Consider the following 17,070-nt stretch of genomic DNA (forward strand, 5'->3'; position numbering starts at 1 on the left):
AGTTTTCATGTACTTTTTAATTTCCTCTTTAATTTCTTGGTTAACCAGTTCATTCTTTAATAGGATGTTCTTTAACCTCCAAGTATCTTTGATCTTTCCACATTTTTGTTTTTTGTGGTTGACTCCAAGTTTCATAGCATTATGGTCTGACAATATGCATGATATGATCTTTGCACATATTGCGAGCTGATTTGTGACCCAGTATGTGATCTATTCTAGAGAATGTTCCTTGTGCACTCAAGAAGAATGTGTATTCTGCTCCTTTAGGATGAAATGTTCTGAATATATCTGTTAAGTCCATCAGGTCCAGTGTGTCATTCAAAGCCATTGTTTCCTTGTTGATTTCCTGCTTAGATGATCTGTCCTCTGATGTAAGTGGAGTGTTAAAGTCCCCTACTATTATTGTATTATTATCAATGAGTTTCATTATGTTTATTATTAATTGCTTTAATTGATTTATATATTTGCATGCTCTCAAGTTGGGAGCATAAATATTTATAATTGCTAGATCTTCTTGATGGAGAGACCCCTTAATTATGATATACTACACTTCTTCATCTCTTTTTAACAGCCTTTGTTTTAAAATCTAGTTAGTCTGATATTAAGTATGGGTACTCTTGCTTACTTTTGATATCCCTTAGCATGATAGACAGTTCTCCATCCCCTCATTTTCAATCTGCAAGTGTCTTTAGATCTAAAATGAGTCTTTAATTGGCAGCATATAGATGGATCCTGGTTTTTTATACATTTTGATACCCTATGTCTTTTGATTGGAGCATTTAGTCCATTTACATTCAGAGTGATTATTGAAAGATTTGAATTTAGTGCCATTGCATTGCCTGTAGACTTGAAGTTTCTGGTGATCCTCTCTGGTCCTTTCTAGTATTTGTTTCTTCTGATCTTGTTTTGTTTTGTTTTTCTCTGCTCAAAGAGTCCCTTAAAATGTCTTGCAAGGCTAGTTTAATGGTCATAAACTCCTTTAGTTTTTGTTAGTCTGGGAAACTGTTTCTCTCTCCTTCCATTCCAAATGACAGCCTTGCTGGATTAAGAATTCTTGGCTGCATATTTTTTGATTCAGCATGTTGAATATATCTAGCCACTCCTTTCTGATCTACCAAATTTCTTTGGATAGATCTACTGCATTCTTGATCTGTCTTCCCTTGTAGGTTAAGGACTTTTTTCCCGAACCTTACTGCTTTCATGACTCTTTCCTTGTCTATTTTGTGAGTTTGACCATGATATGCCTTTGCAATGATCAGCTTTTGTTGAATTTAATGGGAGTTCTCTGCTTCTTGGATTTTGATGTCTGGGTCCATCCCCACATTAGAGAAGTTTTCAGTTATAATTTGCTCACAAAAACTTTCTGTCCCTTTTTCTCTCTCTTCATCTTCTGGGACTCCTATGATATGAATGGGTTTTTTTGTTGTTGTTTTTTTGTTCTTTTTTTTTTTCACTAATTTTTTTTTCCATTATTTTTCAATATATGAAATTTATTGTCAAATTGGTTTCCATACAACACGCAGTGCTCATCCCAAAAGGTGCCCTCCTCAATACCCATCACCCACTCTCCCCTCCCTCCCAACCCCCATCAACCCTCAGTTTGTTCTCAGTTTTTAAGAGTCTCTTATGCTTTGTCTCTCTCCGACTCTAACCTCTTTTTTTTCTTCCTTCCCCTCCCCCATGGGTTTCTGTTAAGTTTCTCAGGATCCACATAAGAGTGAAACCATATGGTATCTGTCTTTCTCTGTATGGCTTATTTCACTTAACATCACACTCTCCAGTTCCATCCACGTTGCTACAAAGGGCCATATTTGGTTCTTTCTCATTGCCATGTAGTACTCCATTGTGTATATAAACCACAATTTCTTTATCCATTCATCAGTTGATGGACATTTAGGCTCTTTCCATAATTTGGCTATTGTTGAGAGTGCTGCTATAAACATTGGGGTACAAGTGCCCCTATGCATCAGTACTCCTGTATCCCTTGGGTAAATTCCTAGCAGTGCTACTGCTGGGTCATAGGGTAGGTCTATTTTTAATTTTATGAGGAACCTCCACACTGTTTTCCAGAGTGGCTGCACCAGTTTGCATTCCCACCAACAGTGCAAGAGGGTTCCCGTTTCTCCACATCCTCTCCAGCATCTATAGTCTCCTGATTTGTTCATTTTGGCCACTCTGACTGGCGTGAGGTGATATCTGAGTGTGGTTTTGATTTGTATTTCCCTGATAAGGAGCGACGTTGAGCATCTTTTCATGTGCCTGTTGGCCATCCGGATGTCTTCTTTAGAGAAGTGTCTATTCATGTTTTCTGCCCATTTCTTCACTGGGTTATTTGTTTTTCGGGTGTGGAGTTTGGTGAGCTCTTTATAGATTTTGGATACTAGCCCTTTGTCCGATATGTCATTTGCAAATATCTTTTCCCATTCCGTTGGTTGCCTTTTAGTTTTGTTGGTTGTTTCCTTTGCTGTGCAGAAGCTTTTTATCTTCATAAGGTCCCAGTAATTCACTTTTGCTTTTAATTCCCTTGCCTTTGGGGATGTGTCAAGTAAGAGATTGCTACGGCTGAGGTCAAAGAGGTCTTTTCCTGCTTTCTCCTCTAGGGTTTTGATGGTTTCCTGTCTCACATTCAGGTCCTTTATCCATTTTGAGTTTATTTTTGTGAATGGTGTGAGAAAGTGGTCTAGTTTCAACCTTCTGCATGTTGCTGTCCAGTTTTCCCAGCACCATTTGTTAAAGAGACTGTCTTTTTTCCATTGGATGTTCTTTCCTGCTTTGTCAAAGATGAGTTGGCCATACGTTTGTGGGTCTAGTTCTGGGGTTTCTATTCTATTCCATTGGTCTATGTGTCTGTTTTTGTGCCAATACCATGCTGTCTTGATGATGACAGCTTTGTAGTAGAGGCTAAAGTCTGGGATTGTGATGCCTCCTGCTTTGGTCTTCTTCAAAATTACTTTGGCTATTCAGGGCCTTTTGTGGTTCCATATGAATTTTAGGATTGCTTGTTCTAGTTTCGAGAAGAATGCTGGTGCAATTTTGATTGGGATTGCATTGAATGTGTAGATAGCTTTGGGTAGTATTGACATTTTGACAATATTTATTCTTCCAATCCATGAGCAGGGAATGTCTTTCCATTTCTTTATATCTTCTTCAATTTCCTTCATAAGCTTTCTATAGTTTTCAGCATACAGATCTTTTACATCTTTGGTTAGGTTTATTCCTAGGTATTTTATGCTTCTTGGTGCAATTGTGAATGGGATCAGTTTCTTTATTTGTCTTTCTGTGGCTTCATTGTTAGTGTATAAGAATGCAACTGACTTCTGTACATTGATTTTGTATCCTGCAACTTTGCTGAATTCATGTATCAGTTCTAGCAGACTTCTGGTGGAGTCTATCGGATTTTCCATGTATAATATCATGTCATCTGCAAAAAGCGAAAGCTTGACTTCATCTTTGCCAATTTTGATGCCTTTGATTTCCTTTCGTTGTCTGATTGCTGATGCTAGAACTTCCAACGCTATGTAAGACAACAGCGGTGAGAGTGGGCATCCCTGTTGTGTTCCTGATCTCAGGGAAAAAGCTCTCAGTTTTTCCCCATTGAGGATGATGTTAGCTGTGGGCTTTTCATAAATGGCTTTTATGATGTTTGAGTATGTTCCTTCTATCCCGACTTTCTCAAGGGTTTTTATTAAGAAAGGGTGCTGGATTTTGTCAAAGACCTTTTCTGCATCGATTGACAGGATCATATGGTTCTTATCTTTTCTTTTATTAATGTGATGTATCACGTTGATTGATTTGTGAATGTTGAACCAGCCCTGCATCCCAGGAATGAATCCCACTTGATCATGGTGAATAATTCTTTTTATATGCTGTTGAATTCGATTTGCTAGTATCTTACTGAGAATTTTTGCATCCATATTCATCAGGGATATTGGCCTGTAGTTCTCTTTTTTTACTGGGTCTCTGTCTGGTTTAGGAATCAAAGTAATTCTGGCTTCATAGAATGAGTCTGGAAGTTTTCCTTCCCTTTCTATTTCTTGGAATAGCATGAGAAGGATAGGTATTATCTCTGCTTTAAACGTCTGGTAGAACTCCCCTGGGAAGCCATCTGGTCCTGGACTCTTATTTGTTGGGAGATTTTTGATAACCGATTCAATTTCCTCGCTGGTTATGGGTCTGTTCAAGCTTTCTATTTCCTCCTGATTGAGTTTTGGAAGAGTGTGGGTGTTTAGGAATTTGTCCATTTCTTCCAGGTTGTCCAATTTGTTGGCATATAATTTTTCATAGTATTCCCTGATAATTGTTTGTGTCTCTGAGGGATTGGTTCTAATAATCCCATTTTCATTCATGATTTTATCTATTTGGGTCATCTCCCTTTTCTTTTTGAGAAGCCTGGCTAGAGGTTTGTCAGTTTTGTTTATTTTTTCAAAAAACCAACTCTTGGTTTCGTTGATCTGCTCTACAATTTTTTTAGATTCTATATTATTTATTTCTGCTCTGATCTTTATTATTTCTCTTCTGCTGCTGGGTTTAGGCTGCCTTTGCTGTTCTGCTTCTATTTCCTTTAGGTGTGCTGTTAGATTTTGTATTTGGGATTTTTTTGTTTTGAGATAGGCCTGGATTGCAATGTGTCTTCCTCACAGGACTGCCTTCGCTGCGTCCCAAAGCATTTGGATTGTTGTATTTTCATTTTCGTTTGTTTCCATATATTTTTAAATTTCTTCTCTAATTGCCTGGTTGACCCACTCATTCGTTAGTAGGGTGTTCTTTAACCTCCATGCTTTTGGAGGTTTTCCAGACTTTTTCCTGTGGTTGAGTTCAAGCTTCATAGCATTGTGGTCTGAAAGTATGCATGGTATAATTTCAATTCTTGTATACTTATGAAGTGCTGTTTTGTGACCCAGTATGTGATCTATCTTGGAGAATGTTCCATGTGCACTCGAGAAGAAAGTATATTCTGTTGCTTTGGGATGCAGAGTTCTAAATATATCTGTCAGGTCCATCTGATCCAATGTATCATTCAGGGCCCTTGTTTCTTTATTGACTGTGTGTCTATATGATCTATCCATTTCTGTAAGTGGAGTGTTAAAGTCCCCTGCAATTACCACATTCTTATCAATAAGGTTGCTTATGTTTATGAGTAATTGTTTTATATATTTGGGGGCTCCGGTATTCGGCGCATAGACATTTATAATTGTTAGCTCTTCCTGATGGATAGACCCTGTGATTATTATATAATGCCCTTCTTCATCTCTTGTTACAGCCTTTAATTTAAAGTCTAGTTTGTCTGATAGAAGTATGGCTACTCCAGCTTTCTTTTGGCTTCCAGTAGCATGATAAATCATTCTCCATCCCCTCACTCTCAATCTAAAGGTGTCCTCAGGTCTAAAATGAGTCTCTTGTAGACAGCAAATAGTTGGGTCTTGTTTTTTTATCCATTTTGATACCCTATGTCTTTTGGTTGGCGCATTTAATCCATTGACATTCACTGTTATTATAGAAAGATACAGGTTTAGAGTCATCGTGATGTCTGTATGTTTTATGCTTGCAGCAATGTCTCTGCTACATTGTCTCACAGGATCCCCCTTAGGATCCCTTGTAGGGCTGGTTTAGTGGTGACAAATTCCTTCAGTTTTTGTTTGTTTGGTAAGACCTTTATCTCTCCTATTCTAAATGACAGACTTGCTGGATAAAGGATTCTCGGCTGCATATTTTTTTCTGTTCAATACATTGAAGATCTCGTGCCAATCCTTTCTGACCTTCCAAGTTTCAAAAGAGAGATCAGTCATGAGTCTTATAGGTCTCCCTTTATAAGTTAGGGCATGTTTATCCCTTGCTGCTTTCAGAATTTTCTCTTTATCCTTGTATTTTGCCAGTTTCTCTATGATATGTCGTGCAGAAGGTGGATTCAAGTTACGTCTGAAGGGAGTTCTCTGTTACTCTTGGATTTCAATGCCTTTTTCCTTCCCCAGTTCAGGGAAGTTCTCAGCTATTACTTCTTCAAGTACACCTTCAGCCCCTTTCCCTCTCTCTTCCTCCTCTGGAATACCAATTATGCGTATATTACTTCTTTTTAGTGTATCACTTAGTTCTCTAATTATCCCCTCATACCCCTGGATTTTTTTATCTCTCTTTCTCAGCTTCCTCTTTTTCCATAACTTTATCTTCTAGTTCACCTATTCTCTCCTTTGCCTCTTCAATCCGAGTCGTGGTCGTTTCCATTTTATTTTGCATTTCATTTAAAGCGTTTTTCAGCTCCTCCTGACTGTTCCTTAGTCCCTTGATCTCTGTAGCAAGAGATTCTCTGCTGTCCTCTATACTGTTTTCAAGCCCAGCGATTAATTTTATGACTATTATTCTAAAGTCACTTTCTGTTATATTATTTAAATCCTTTTGATCAGTTCATTGGCTGTTGTTATTTCCTGGAGATTCTTTAGAGGGGAATTCTTCCATTTGGTCATTTTGGATAGTCCCTGGAGTGATGTGGACCTGCAGGGCACTTCCCCTGTGCTGTGGTGTATAACTGGAGTTGGTGGGTGGAGTTGCAGTCAGACCTGATGTCTGCCCCAGCCCACCGCTGGGGCCACAGTCAGACTGGTGTGTGCCTTCTCTTCCCCTCTCCTAGGGGCGGGATTCACTGTGGGGTGGCGTGGCCCGTCTGGGCTACTTGCACACTGCCAGGCTTGTGGTGCTGGGGATCTGGTGTATTAGCTGGGGTGGGTAGGCAAGGTGCACAGGGGCAGGAGGGGCAGGCTTCACTCGCTTCTCCTTAGGTGATGCACTTCAGGAGGGGCCCTGTGGCAGCGGGAGGGAGTCAGACCCGCTGCCAGAGGGTTGGCTCCGCAGAAGCACAGCGTTGGGTGTTTGCGCGGAGCGAGTAAGTTCCCTGGCAGGAACTGGTTCCCTTTGGGATTTTGGCTGGTGGATGGCCGAGGGAGATGGCACTGGTGAGCGCCTTTGTTCCCCAACAAACTGAGCTCTGTCGTCCCGGGGCTCAGCAACTCTCCCTCCCTTTGTCCTCCAGCCTTCCCGCTTTCCGAGCAGAGCTGTTAGCTTATAACCTTCCAGATGTCAGGTCCCACTTGCTGTCGGAACACACTCCATCCGGCCCCTCTGCTTTTGCCAGCCAGACTCTGGGGCTCTGCTTGGCCGGCAGGCTGCCCCTCCGCCCCGGCTCCTTCCCGCCAGTCCATGCAGCGCGCACCGCCTCTCCGCCCTTCCTACCCTCTTCCGTGGGCCTCTCGTCTGCGCTTGGCTCTGGAGGCTCCATTCTGCTAGTCTTCTGGTGGTTTTCTGGGTTAGTTAGGCAGGTGTAGGTGGAATCTAAGTGATCAGCAGGATGCGCGGTGAGCCCACCGTCCTCCTACGCCGCCATCTTCCCTCTCCCTCTGTATGATACGAATGTTAATCCTCTTTAATAAATCACTGAGTTCTTTAAGTCTTGTATAATGATCCTTCTTCCTTTTTCTCACACTTCTGTTCAGCTTCAATTTTTCCCCATAATTTTTCCTTCTGTATCACTGATTTGCTGCTCTGCTTCATCCATCCTCGCCATCATGGCATCCATTCAAGATTGTGCCTTGGTTATAGCATCTTCCGATTTCAGCCTGACAAGATTTTAGCTCTTTTATCTCTGCAGAAAGGGATTTTTCCTGTGTCTTCTATGCCTTTTTCAACCCCAGCTTGTTCCTATAATTGTGGGGCGGTGGAGTTAATGTTTATTTTTGGGAGAGAAAGAGAGACAGTGTGACCAGGGAAGGTGCAGAGAGAGAGTGAGACATAGAATCTGAAGCAAGCTCCAGGCTCTGAGCTGTCAGCACAGAGCCCAATGTGGGCCTGGAACTCACAAACTGTGATATGACCTGAGCTGAAATGAGACACTTAACTGACCAAGCCACCCAGGCACTCTTAGCTTTTTTTTAATATTTTATTTATTTTAGGGGAGAGTCTAAGTGGGGAAAGGGCAGAGAAAGGGAGACAGAGGATCTGAAGCAGGCTCTACACTGACAGGCTGACAGCAGTGAGCCCAATATGGGGCTTGAACTCATGAACTGCGAGATCATGACCTGAGCTGAAGTCAGACGCTTAACAGACTGAGCCACCCAGGTACCCCATAATTGTGCTTTTAAATTCTAGTTCATACATCTTACTTATATCTGTGTCAATTAAATCCCTGGCTGTCATTTCTTCCTGCTCTTCTTTTCTGGATGAAGTCTTCTATGTTGTCATTTTGGAGAAAGAAAAAAATTAATAAAATAAAATAATAAATAAAAATCAGGGGTGCCTGGGTGGCCCAGTTGGTTAGGCATCTGACATTGGCTCAGGTCATGATCTCAGGGTTTGTGAGTTCAAGCCCCGTGTCAGGGTCTGTGCTGACAGCTCAGAGCCTGGAGCCTCCTTTGGATTCTGTGTCTCCCTCTCTCTCTCTCTGTCTCTCCCCCACTTGTGTGCTTGCTCTCTCTCTCAAAAGTAAAATAAACATTAAAAAAATTATTAAAAATATTAAAATTAAAACAAAATGAAAAAACTTCAGTAAATGAAGTTAGATCTTAGGTGTGTTTCAGTCTGCTTGGTAAGAGAGGCTTGATAGAGAAAAGAGAGAAAAAAATAAATAAATTTTTAATAAAATAAAATAGAATAGAATAAAAATGTTCTTTATCCAAGAAATAGAAAGAAAAAAAAAACTATAAACAAAAACAGAAGCAAAGAACAAATAAAAAGAAACCCAAATAAAGCTAGATCCAGTTTCCCCTAGAGCTGAAACACCCCTAGAGCTGCAGCACCCTATGATCTGTAGACTAAACAGGTGGAAGGGATTTGTCCTGGTCTTCTCTGGGAGGGGCCTGCTGTGCTGATTATCAGGGGGCCTTGTTTCAGTGGAAATGCGGCTCCAAAGTGCAGATGAGTGGGACTTGGTGTAAGCAACTCTGGCCTCCACTAGGTGGCGCTGTGTTTCCCTCTGAAGTCTGACCATGCTGGTGGGCTTGGGGAGGGTGGGTAAGGGAAGATGCCCTTTCCTTACCCTGGGAGGGCAACGCTTGGCTGCCTCTGTTCAGGATAGCCTTCATTTCTTTCTTGAGCTGAGACTTGGACTGTGATCTTGAACTGGATTTGATCTTGAAAAGATCGATGGCAGCGTTTGAATTTTATGATTGTCAGAATGGCTTCTGCTACACTTTGGTCTTCCAGCTGGTCTGTTTCAAAGGCTATAAATACTTCTATAGTTGTAATCAAACTACCAGTTTCTTGATCTTTCATAACTTCTCCTAGAGCATCTATATTGTATCTGTCATAATCGTCGTAGTGTGAAGAACTGTACACATTCCTCCCTTCCTTGGTTTTCATTTAATTTGGAGTCTTCTGATCCCTCTGTGCAAACTGTATTTCATTTTGGCATCCATAAATACATTTTCTATCCAAATTACGAAAAGCATCTTCAGTGTCACACATCCTTGGTTGAACATAAACAAATCCTCTTGGATAGCAGGTATAAAAATCAAGTGGAGCATACATATGAACTATAGGACCATAATGACCAAATTCCCATTGTAAACCTTCAGTCTGATATTGTGGGCCACATTCCTTACAAACAGAGATGGCGTTGGGAGGGAGGGGTGTGCACAGGTAGCGTGATATGACAGCAACATGAGTCTGGGCAGGGGCATTAATGGGCTCAGTAAACTGTCCACAGATCCTCAGACACTCTCAGCCAAATGGATCCACTGTGACAGCCCTCTGTAAGTTATACTTAATTTTAAAAGAGGGAAAAACTGAAAATTTAAAAATCTTGAAAAACAGAGTATCATCATTTAGTAAGTACAGCCAATTGCTTACCTTTTTCAAATACATATCTTTGTGTAATATTTTGTGTAGGACATTTTCAGCTATGAAAGTCACTAAATCCAAGTATCTAAACAAAATGAACATTCAGACCTTCAAATCACTGTTATTTCAATTTAAAAACATTTTTTGTTCTGCTAAATGTCAAACTTAGAAAACTTATATTAAGGTGAAGCCTCATAAGCCAAGACCCCTGGCCCCCATTGGACATGTCTCATGAGGACATGCATTTGCTATTGTGTTAAGATGATATTGGTTGTTTTTTTTTTCAACTTTAACATAACCTAGCATATTTAAACTAATAAAATAATTTTTATTTCCTTTTTACATTCTCCTTTTCTGTTTTTCTTATTTTTAATGCATGGAATATATAATATACATCTATATGTATAAATTATGTTTTATACATTTATGTATTTGTTTTAAACAATATAATTATTTATTAACATAGTGGCACATAGTTTTATATATCAGATGTTATGTATCACACATTATAATCTTATATCAAGAGGGTTCAAATTCATTTTACTTATAACTTGGATAATCAGTAAGTTTGAAGACTATGCCTCTTGATGGCAGGTACCATGCCTTAGTCCCACTGGGGTCCCCACCATAGGAAGTCCCTTTACATAGTGGATTCTCAACATATGTTTGAACAAATGAGTATTTTAGTAAATGAATGGTTTCCCAATATGAGAATTATACTAAGTCTTAACATTTTTTCCTGATAAGAACATTTCAAACAGGTAGCATTTGTGTTTTCAGATGCCTGTACAAATGTAGGTGACACCTTTTGTGTACACTGCTTTAGAAAGAGCATGAGAGAGGACCTGGTAACACAGTAAGTCATAATTGTACAAATGGAAACATGTAGGTTGCCCCATTTTTGTCATTTTTAAGCTTGTAGCATTGAAAATGAAATACCAAACATCATTTTGCTTTGGGTCATATTGAAAACTTGATGAATTTGTTAAGATACTGCATTTTGGTCCATTTTTAAATAAAAATAATTTACAGTTTAACTGTTATTTTTACATACATTATCACATTTTATCCTTCCAACAACCTCATTGGAGTAAGATTTTATGTTCCCCATTTGGCTGATTTTTAAAATTTGAAGAATCAGAAAAGGAATCAGACTTGTTCAAGATACTAGACTTAGGACCTCAGCCCTGTTCTTCTGTCTCTAAATTCTAACTTTATCATTCTTATTGGAGAAGTATATAGGGTATAGGAGACCAGAGAGATAACAATACTATATAATTTTGCCCATCCTAATATTTTGTAAATAATTGGATTACAAAAGCACTTTGTGCCTTTCTCTGTCCGAGGTACCCCTAACAAAGTATGAAGAGGGAGAGCTGCCACTTTCCCTGAATGAGGGCTCATAGGTTTGGTCTCATAGTCCTACTCCAGCTGAAGAAACAAGTGGCGGCTTGCTAAAAGGACAGTATGTGTATTCAGTTTTCCTTTTTCTGTGAAAAACAGTGACTTATACTGGATCATTTCAATGTATGATAGAATTATAAATGTTACTATAATGAAAGATAAAAATATCAGGAAGAATAAAGAGGTTACTTTTGTTTTTGGATAAAACTGTACCAGAATCTTCCCTTCGCAATAAATTTGGTAGAGTAATAAAAGGAAGCATTGATTTTGAAGATGGAAGAGCAACTGCGTAATTGTTAATAATAACCTCAAGAGAAAAAATAACTTAGAATTCAGATATTGGAAAGAAATTTTGTTGCAGAGTCAGAGAAACAAAATCCTAGCAATAAAATGAGTTGTTGTTACTACCTTTCCTGCTCCTTCTTGCTACTATTGAGTTCCCGTGCCTTTGTAGTTGATAGTCCTTACAATAAACTTTATATCCAGCGTTATAGATAATGCAAATGTAGGCTAATGTAGGTAAACAGCTTGTCAAAGTCAGATGCTACCATCAAAGCCCTTTCTACCTTGCTATACTGCTTCTTCAATTTCATCATTTCAAACATTTAACAACCAATTGCTTAGTAGTTTTAATTGTCACAGTTAGGCTTAAAAGATACTTATTGAAAGATTTAAAAGATTTTATCACAAATGGCAAGATTTCATTCTTTTTAAGGCTAATGTTTCACTTAAGGCTAATATTCCACCACATCTTCCTTATCCATTTATTTATCTATGGATATTTAGGTTACCTCCATATGTTGGCACTGTATATAATGTTACAGTAAACATAGGGATGCATATATCTTTTTATATTAGTGTTTTTGCTTTCTTTGAGTAAATACCCAGTAGTGGAATTACTAGATCATATGGTATTTCTATTTTTAGTTTTTTGAGGACCCTCCATAACTGTTTTGCACAGTGGCTGCACAAATTTACATTCCCACTAACAGTGCACAAGCGTTCCCTTTTCTCTACATCCTTACAAACACTTGTTATTTCTTGTCTTTTTGATACTAGTTGTTGTGGCTGGTGTGAGGTGACAATACGGATGGACCTAGAAGATATTATGCTAAGTAAAATTAGTCAGACACAGAAAGACAAATACCATACAATTTTGCTTTTATGGGGAATCTAAAAACCAACAAAAAAACAGAAACAGACCCATAAAGAGGAAAAACTATTATTTACCAAAAGGTTAAGGAATAGGAGGATGGACAAAGTGAGCAAAGGGGAGTGGGAGGTGTAGGCTTCCAGTTATGGCATGAATAAGTCACCGTTGAAAGATACAACATGGGGAATACAGTCAATGGTAGTGTAATAGTGTTGTGTGGTGATCGGTGGTAGGTACACTTATGAGCATAGCATAATATTTAGAGTTGTTAAATCACTATGTTGTACACCTGAAACTAATGTAACTTTTTTATCAACCATGTCTCATTAAAAAATTTTTTTTAATGTTCATTTATTGTTTAGAGAGAGAGAGAGACAGAATGCGAGCAGGGGAGGGGCAGAGAGAGAGGGAGACACAGGATCCAAAGCGAGCTCCAGGCTCTGAGCGGTCAGCACAGAGCCTGACACAGGGCTTGAACTCGTGAACAGTGAGATCATGACCTGGACCTGAGCCGATGCCGGATGCTCAACCCACTGAGCCACCCAGGCCAAGACCAAATGTTGAGAATACGGACTTTATGTTATTACTTCTTTGCTGTGCTCAGTGGTGATTCCACTGATAGGGATACAATAGCTGCTCCATAACATGGATAGTACCACTCTGCATTTTCATACCATCTACAGTGGGCCAGACAGTGGTAGAGCACTTTCTGTGTGTTCATTCACTGAATCACAGAGGCCCACACAGCTAACTAGAGAAGGCAGGATTCTAACCCAACCAGTCAGGCTTTAGTGCCATGTTCTTCAGCCTGGCTTCTCTCATAACCATTTTATTAGTTGTGATTTAATTGAGGTCATCTTTATTTAAAAAAAAACAACAACTTGAGACTTTGAAATTAAAGTCACTACAGACTTGTTTATGAAATGTTATATACAAATGTAATAAAACGTTTTAAGTGTAAAACAAAATACATTCCTTTGCATAGTTAAAATGAATCTTGTCTCTTTGACTTTGCTAATTGAAGTACTTTCTAAGGAAAAAATATTTTCTGCCAGAAGGCTAAATTGAAACAAATGAGTTTGTTTTATCAACTGATGTTAAATTGATTAAATGTCTACCTTTAGGTCTGAAATTCAGTATATCATGTATCAAATGATGAAACTGATATTCTCTGTTAAATGTATGAGGTGATCTGTAATATTTATGGTAGTGTAACTCATAATTTGTTTTACCCATCAGACTTTAACTTTGGAATGGGAGATGTTGTGATACCCTTGCTCATTTTTGAGTCTTGAAAGACATTTGTCTATGATGTATATGAATGCTAAACTATTAATAAATAGAAATATTTTCTTAAAAATGGAAAACATAAGCCATGAAATAATTTTATTGTTATTTTCACTGCTGGCAATGTTTTCTCTTTTCATGAGACAAAGTTTTCCTCTTCTTATTTAAAAGATAGGAGATCATGGGGCGCCTGGGTGGCTCACTTGGTTAAGTGCCCCACTCTTGGTTTCAGCTCAGGTCATGATCTCACACTTTCATGAGTTTGAGCCCTGCATTGGGCTCTGCACTGGCAGCACAGAGCCTTCTTGGGAACCTCTCTCTCCCCTTCTTTCTGCCCCTCCCTCTCTTTTTCTCTCTCAAAAGAAATAGACTTTAAAAATAAAATAAAATATAGAAGATCATATTAATTAAAGCCAAAAAAAGATTCTGATAAAATTGAGAACTGTAGAGGTTGAGGTTATTCACTCAGAGACTACATATGAAGCATATCCTCTCTTCAAGTGTTCACTTTTAAAATCCCCTATATGGCAAAGACACTCTGTCAATTTTGGCAATGAAATCAACTTAGGAATGAACAAACTAAAACATGAAGACCTGGAACTTAAAACCCTTTCTCTATTCCAGCAAAACTAATTTTATTGTAGAATATTTAGGCCTTTCTGTCTGTCAATACTGATACAGTTCCTGGTTACCTTTTTTTAATAGGCAGTAATTTCAATAATGTGCCTTAAGAGTGTAATTGAATAATTTATTTCAGAAAAAAAAAGTTTTTTCATGTAGTGTTTCAGTTTTACCAAAAAAAGTACATTGTGGGATATTTATAGTATTTTTCAATCTATTTTTATCTGTAGACTAGGACTGATAACTGCCTTAGGGCATAGGGGTTAAAAACAGGAAATGTGGTTTATAAAGTAGGTAGTATCTCCAGAGTTTCCAAAGTTTGATTTCTTATAGTACTGACTGAAGAGTATCATGTTTCAAAACAACATTAGGCAGCGTACCTTGAAATCAGTCTGTGTTTAAAGGAGTCGTCTGTCCAATTAAGACAGGAAATGCTTCATGGAAAAGTTTGCGCTCTTGGTATAGGTTCAAGTAGTGTAGCAGTTGTTTTCTGTAATTATACACTGTTCTTTCTCTCCAGCTCTGTTTTAGACAGTCTTTATGTAGTTAGATTGAGCATAAGTCTCATGTAAATTTTAGTAAATTTCCTTTGACCTTTGTGTTTTGATTAAAATTTTATTTTAGTGTTTTAATGGAAAGTTTTGTCTTTATCATAGTTGAGAAGGAGCATATATTATAGTTACTAATTATAGTAATTAGAAAATCCAAGTTAAGAAAACAAAAAGGTATGAAAAAGCAAGGTTATAATTTTTATGGCCTTAAATGACAGTTTGGCAGAACTGATCAAAACTGAAAACCCTTGACTCAGCAATTTCATTTCTAGGAATATATCATACATAAATTATTCTATGAGAATATAAGGATTGATGTTCACTGCAGAATTATTTATAGTAGTATATAATTGTCTAATATAATAGAATAAATTATGAATAAATAAAAAATGAATAAATCGTAAATAACAGAATAAATCAATTATGGTACATCCATAATATAGGATACAAGGCAGCACTTGAAAATGATAAGGTAAATATATATACACTGGCATGGAAGAATGTTTGTGATATGTTACAAAATGAAGTAAACAAGTTTTACTTGGAATGTGTAGTGTAATCTCATTTTTTAGAGGAAAAAATTACATTCATGGGAAGAGATTGGGAAGACTACATGCCATACTAAGGAGACTGATGGAGAAGTTTATTGGACTTTTATTTGTTATTATGAAAACTTATACTTCTGTGTTTTAATTCTTTTCAGTGAGCATTTAATGTTTTTCAAAGTAAGAAATCAAGAAGAAAGACCTGATTAATCCAAAATGTTCACTATTCTGTTCTTATAAAGACATTCTTTAGAGAAGTCTGCTTAGTGATTTGTCCAAATTACTATTATAAGAGGAGTCAAACCCATTTATGTAACACTTTTTAATTTATAAAACATTTTCCCATACTTGAAAGAATACCTGAAGCCCCGGTTAATTAACTGATTGTCCAGCTAAAATGTAAATCCAAGCCATTCTATACACACCTGTACATTATCTATTATTAGGTTATTGCTAGGCATTATTTCATGAGATTGGCCCAAAAGCAACACTAAGATCCTTCCAACATGTCAGGGAATTGTTTTTTTCACAGTGGTGCTGAGGATTTCATCAAACAGAGCCCTCTGTTTACCAGTGTGGGTTTTAGTGTTTGCTGAACAATTTTCTTTTGTGCAGTTGCTTTCTTGTGCTGTTTTATAGATAATGTAAGCCTCTCTCCCGTGTGCAAGATGGTTGTGTTCTCTTAATTCTGGTAGTGTCCCCATTAGAATGTGAGGAGAGGGGGCTTTATTTTTTATGAAATTTCTCTTATTTTGGTCACTACTATATCTCTAGTGCCTGGAAGAGAGTCTGCCATGTAATAGTAATAGGCACTCAATAAATATTTTTAGTAGTATGCCCATTCCAAAATCAAGTGCCCTCCCTATTTGATTAAAAGAAGAAAATGGCAAATAGAGCAAGAAAAGACTTCTTTTCCACTTTCATGTATGAAAATCAAGACCTTCATTGTTGAAGAAGATGGTATGTGGTCCAGGCCCAATTACAGGAAGCTCACCCTGCGAGAAGAAGCCTACAGGTTCTTGCTCAGAGCAGAGATGAGCTTTGTTTTCTCCATGGGGAATTTCCACACTGGGCTACTAGATTAATTGCTAACTGATAGTCTAGATTGATACTGTGTGGGTGGGGACACTTTTTTGGTCAAATAGCATGACACATTCTAATTTTATATTCACAGAGTAGAGGAGATACATATTATAAATACTTAGAAGTTGTTCTCAGTCCCTTGGAAAGTTGTGGGGGCTTATCTAAACGGGAACCTTTTTAAAAACAATACTTATTACTACATCATAATAATGTAGCATTTGTAACTCCAAGAAACAGTTTGCCTTATTTTTCTGTGTGCACTATTCACATGGACAGCTCATTTCCTTGTAGTACAGTAAAATGTGGCATTTATGGCCCACTAATGTTGAAGCTAAAGCTAAAACCCTGGTTTCCTAACACATAACTAAATGTTCATTATGTCCTAATATATCTGAGCTCTTTCTGAGTATCAAGCCTATAGTGAACATTCAAAAATGTTAAGTTTATTATTTGAAATAGCTGTTTGCTAAGTATATAGCCAGAAAAACAAAGCATATTTGTCAAACTAATGTATTTAGACTTAACAGCATTCTATGCTGCTATACTTAATTTATCCAAACTATATTTTTCAAATGGATCCTGAAAAATTATTTCGAAAGGACTG

The 17,070-nt window shown here is 37.9% G+C and overlaps 1 protein-coding gene and 1 pseudogene across 3 annotated transcripts in view; one reads left to right on the forward strand and one right to left on the reverse strand.

The window, feature by feature from the left end:
• Positions 1-17,070, forward strand: part of EXOC2 (exocyst complex component 2) — a 280,017-nt gene that overhangs the window by 238,045 nt on the left and 24,902 nt on the right. The window lies entirely within an intron of this gene.
• On the reverse strand, positions 8,823-9,846 carry LOC109249390 (serine/arginine-rich splicing factor 10-like; annotated as a pseudogene).

Source organism: Panthera pardus, unplaced genomic scaffold (genome assembly GCF_024362965.1).
Source record: "Panthera pardus isolate Hobbes unplaced genomic scaffold, ASM2436296v1 HiC_scaffold_17, whole genome shotgun sequence".
NCBI classification, from domain to species: domain Eukaryota; kingdom Metazoa; phylum Chordata; class Mammalia; order Carnivora; family Felidae; genus Panthera; species Panthera pardus.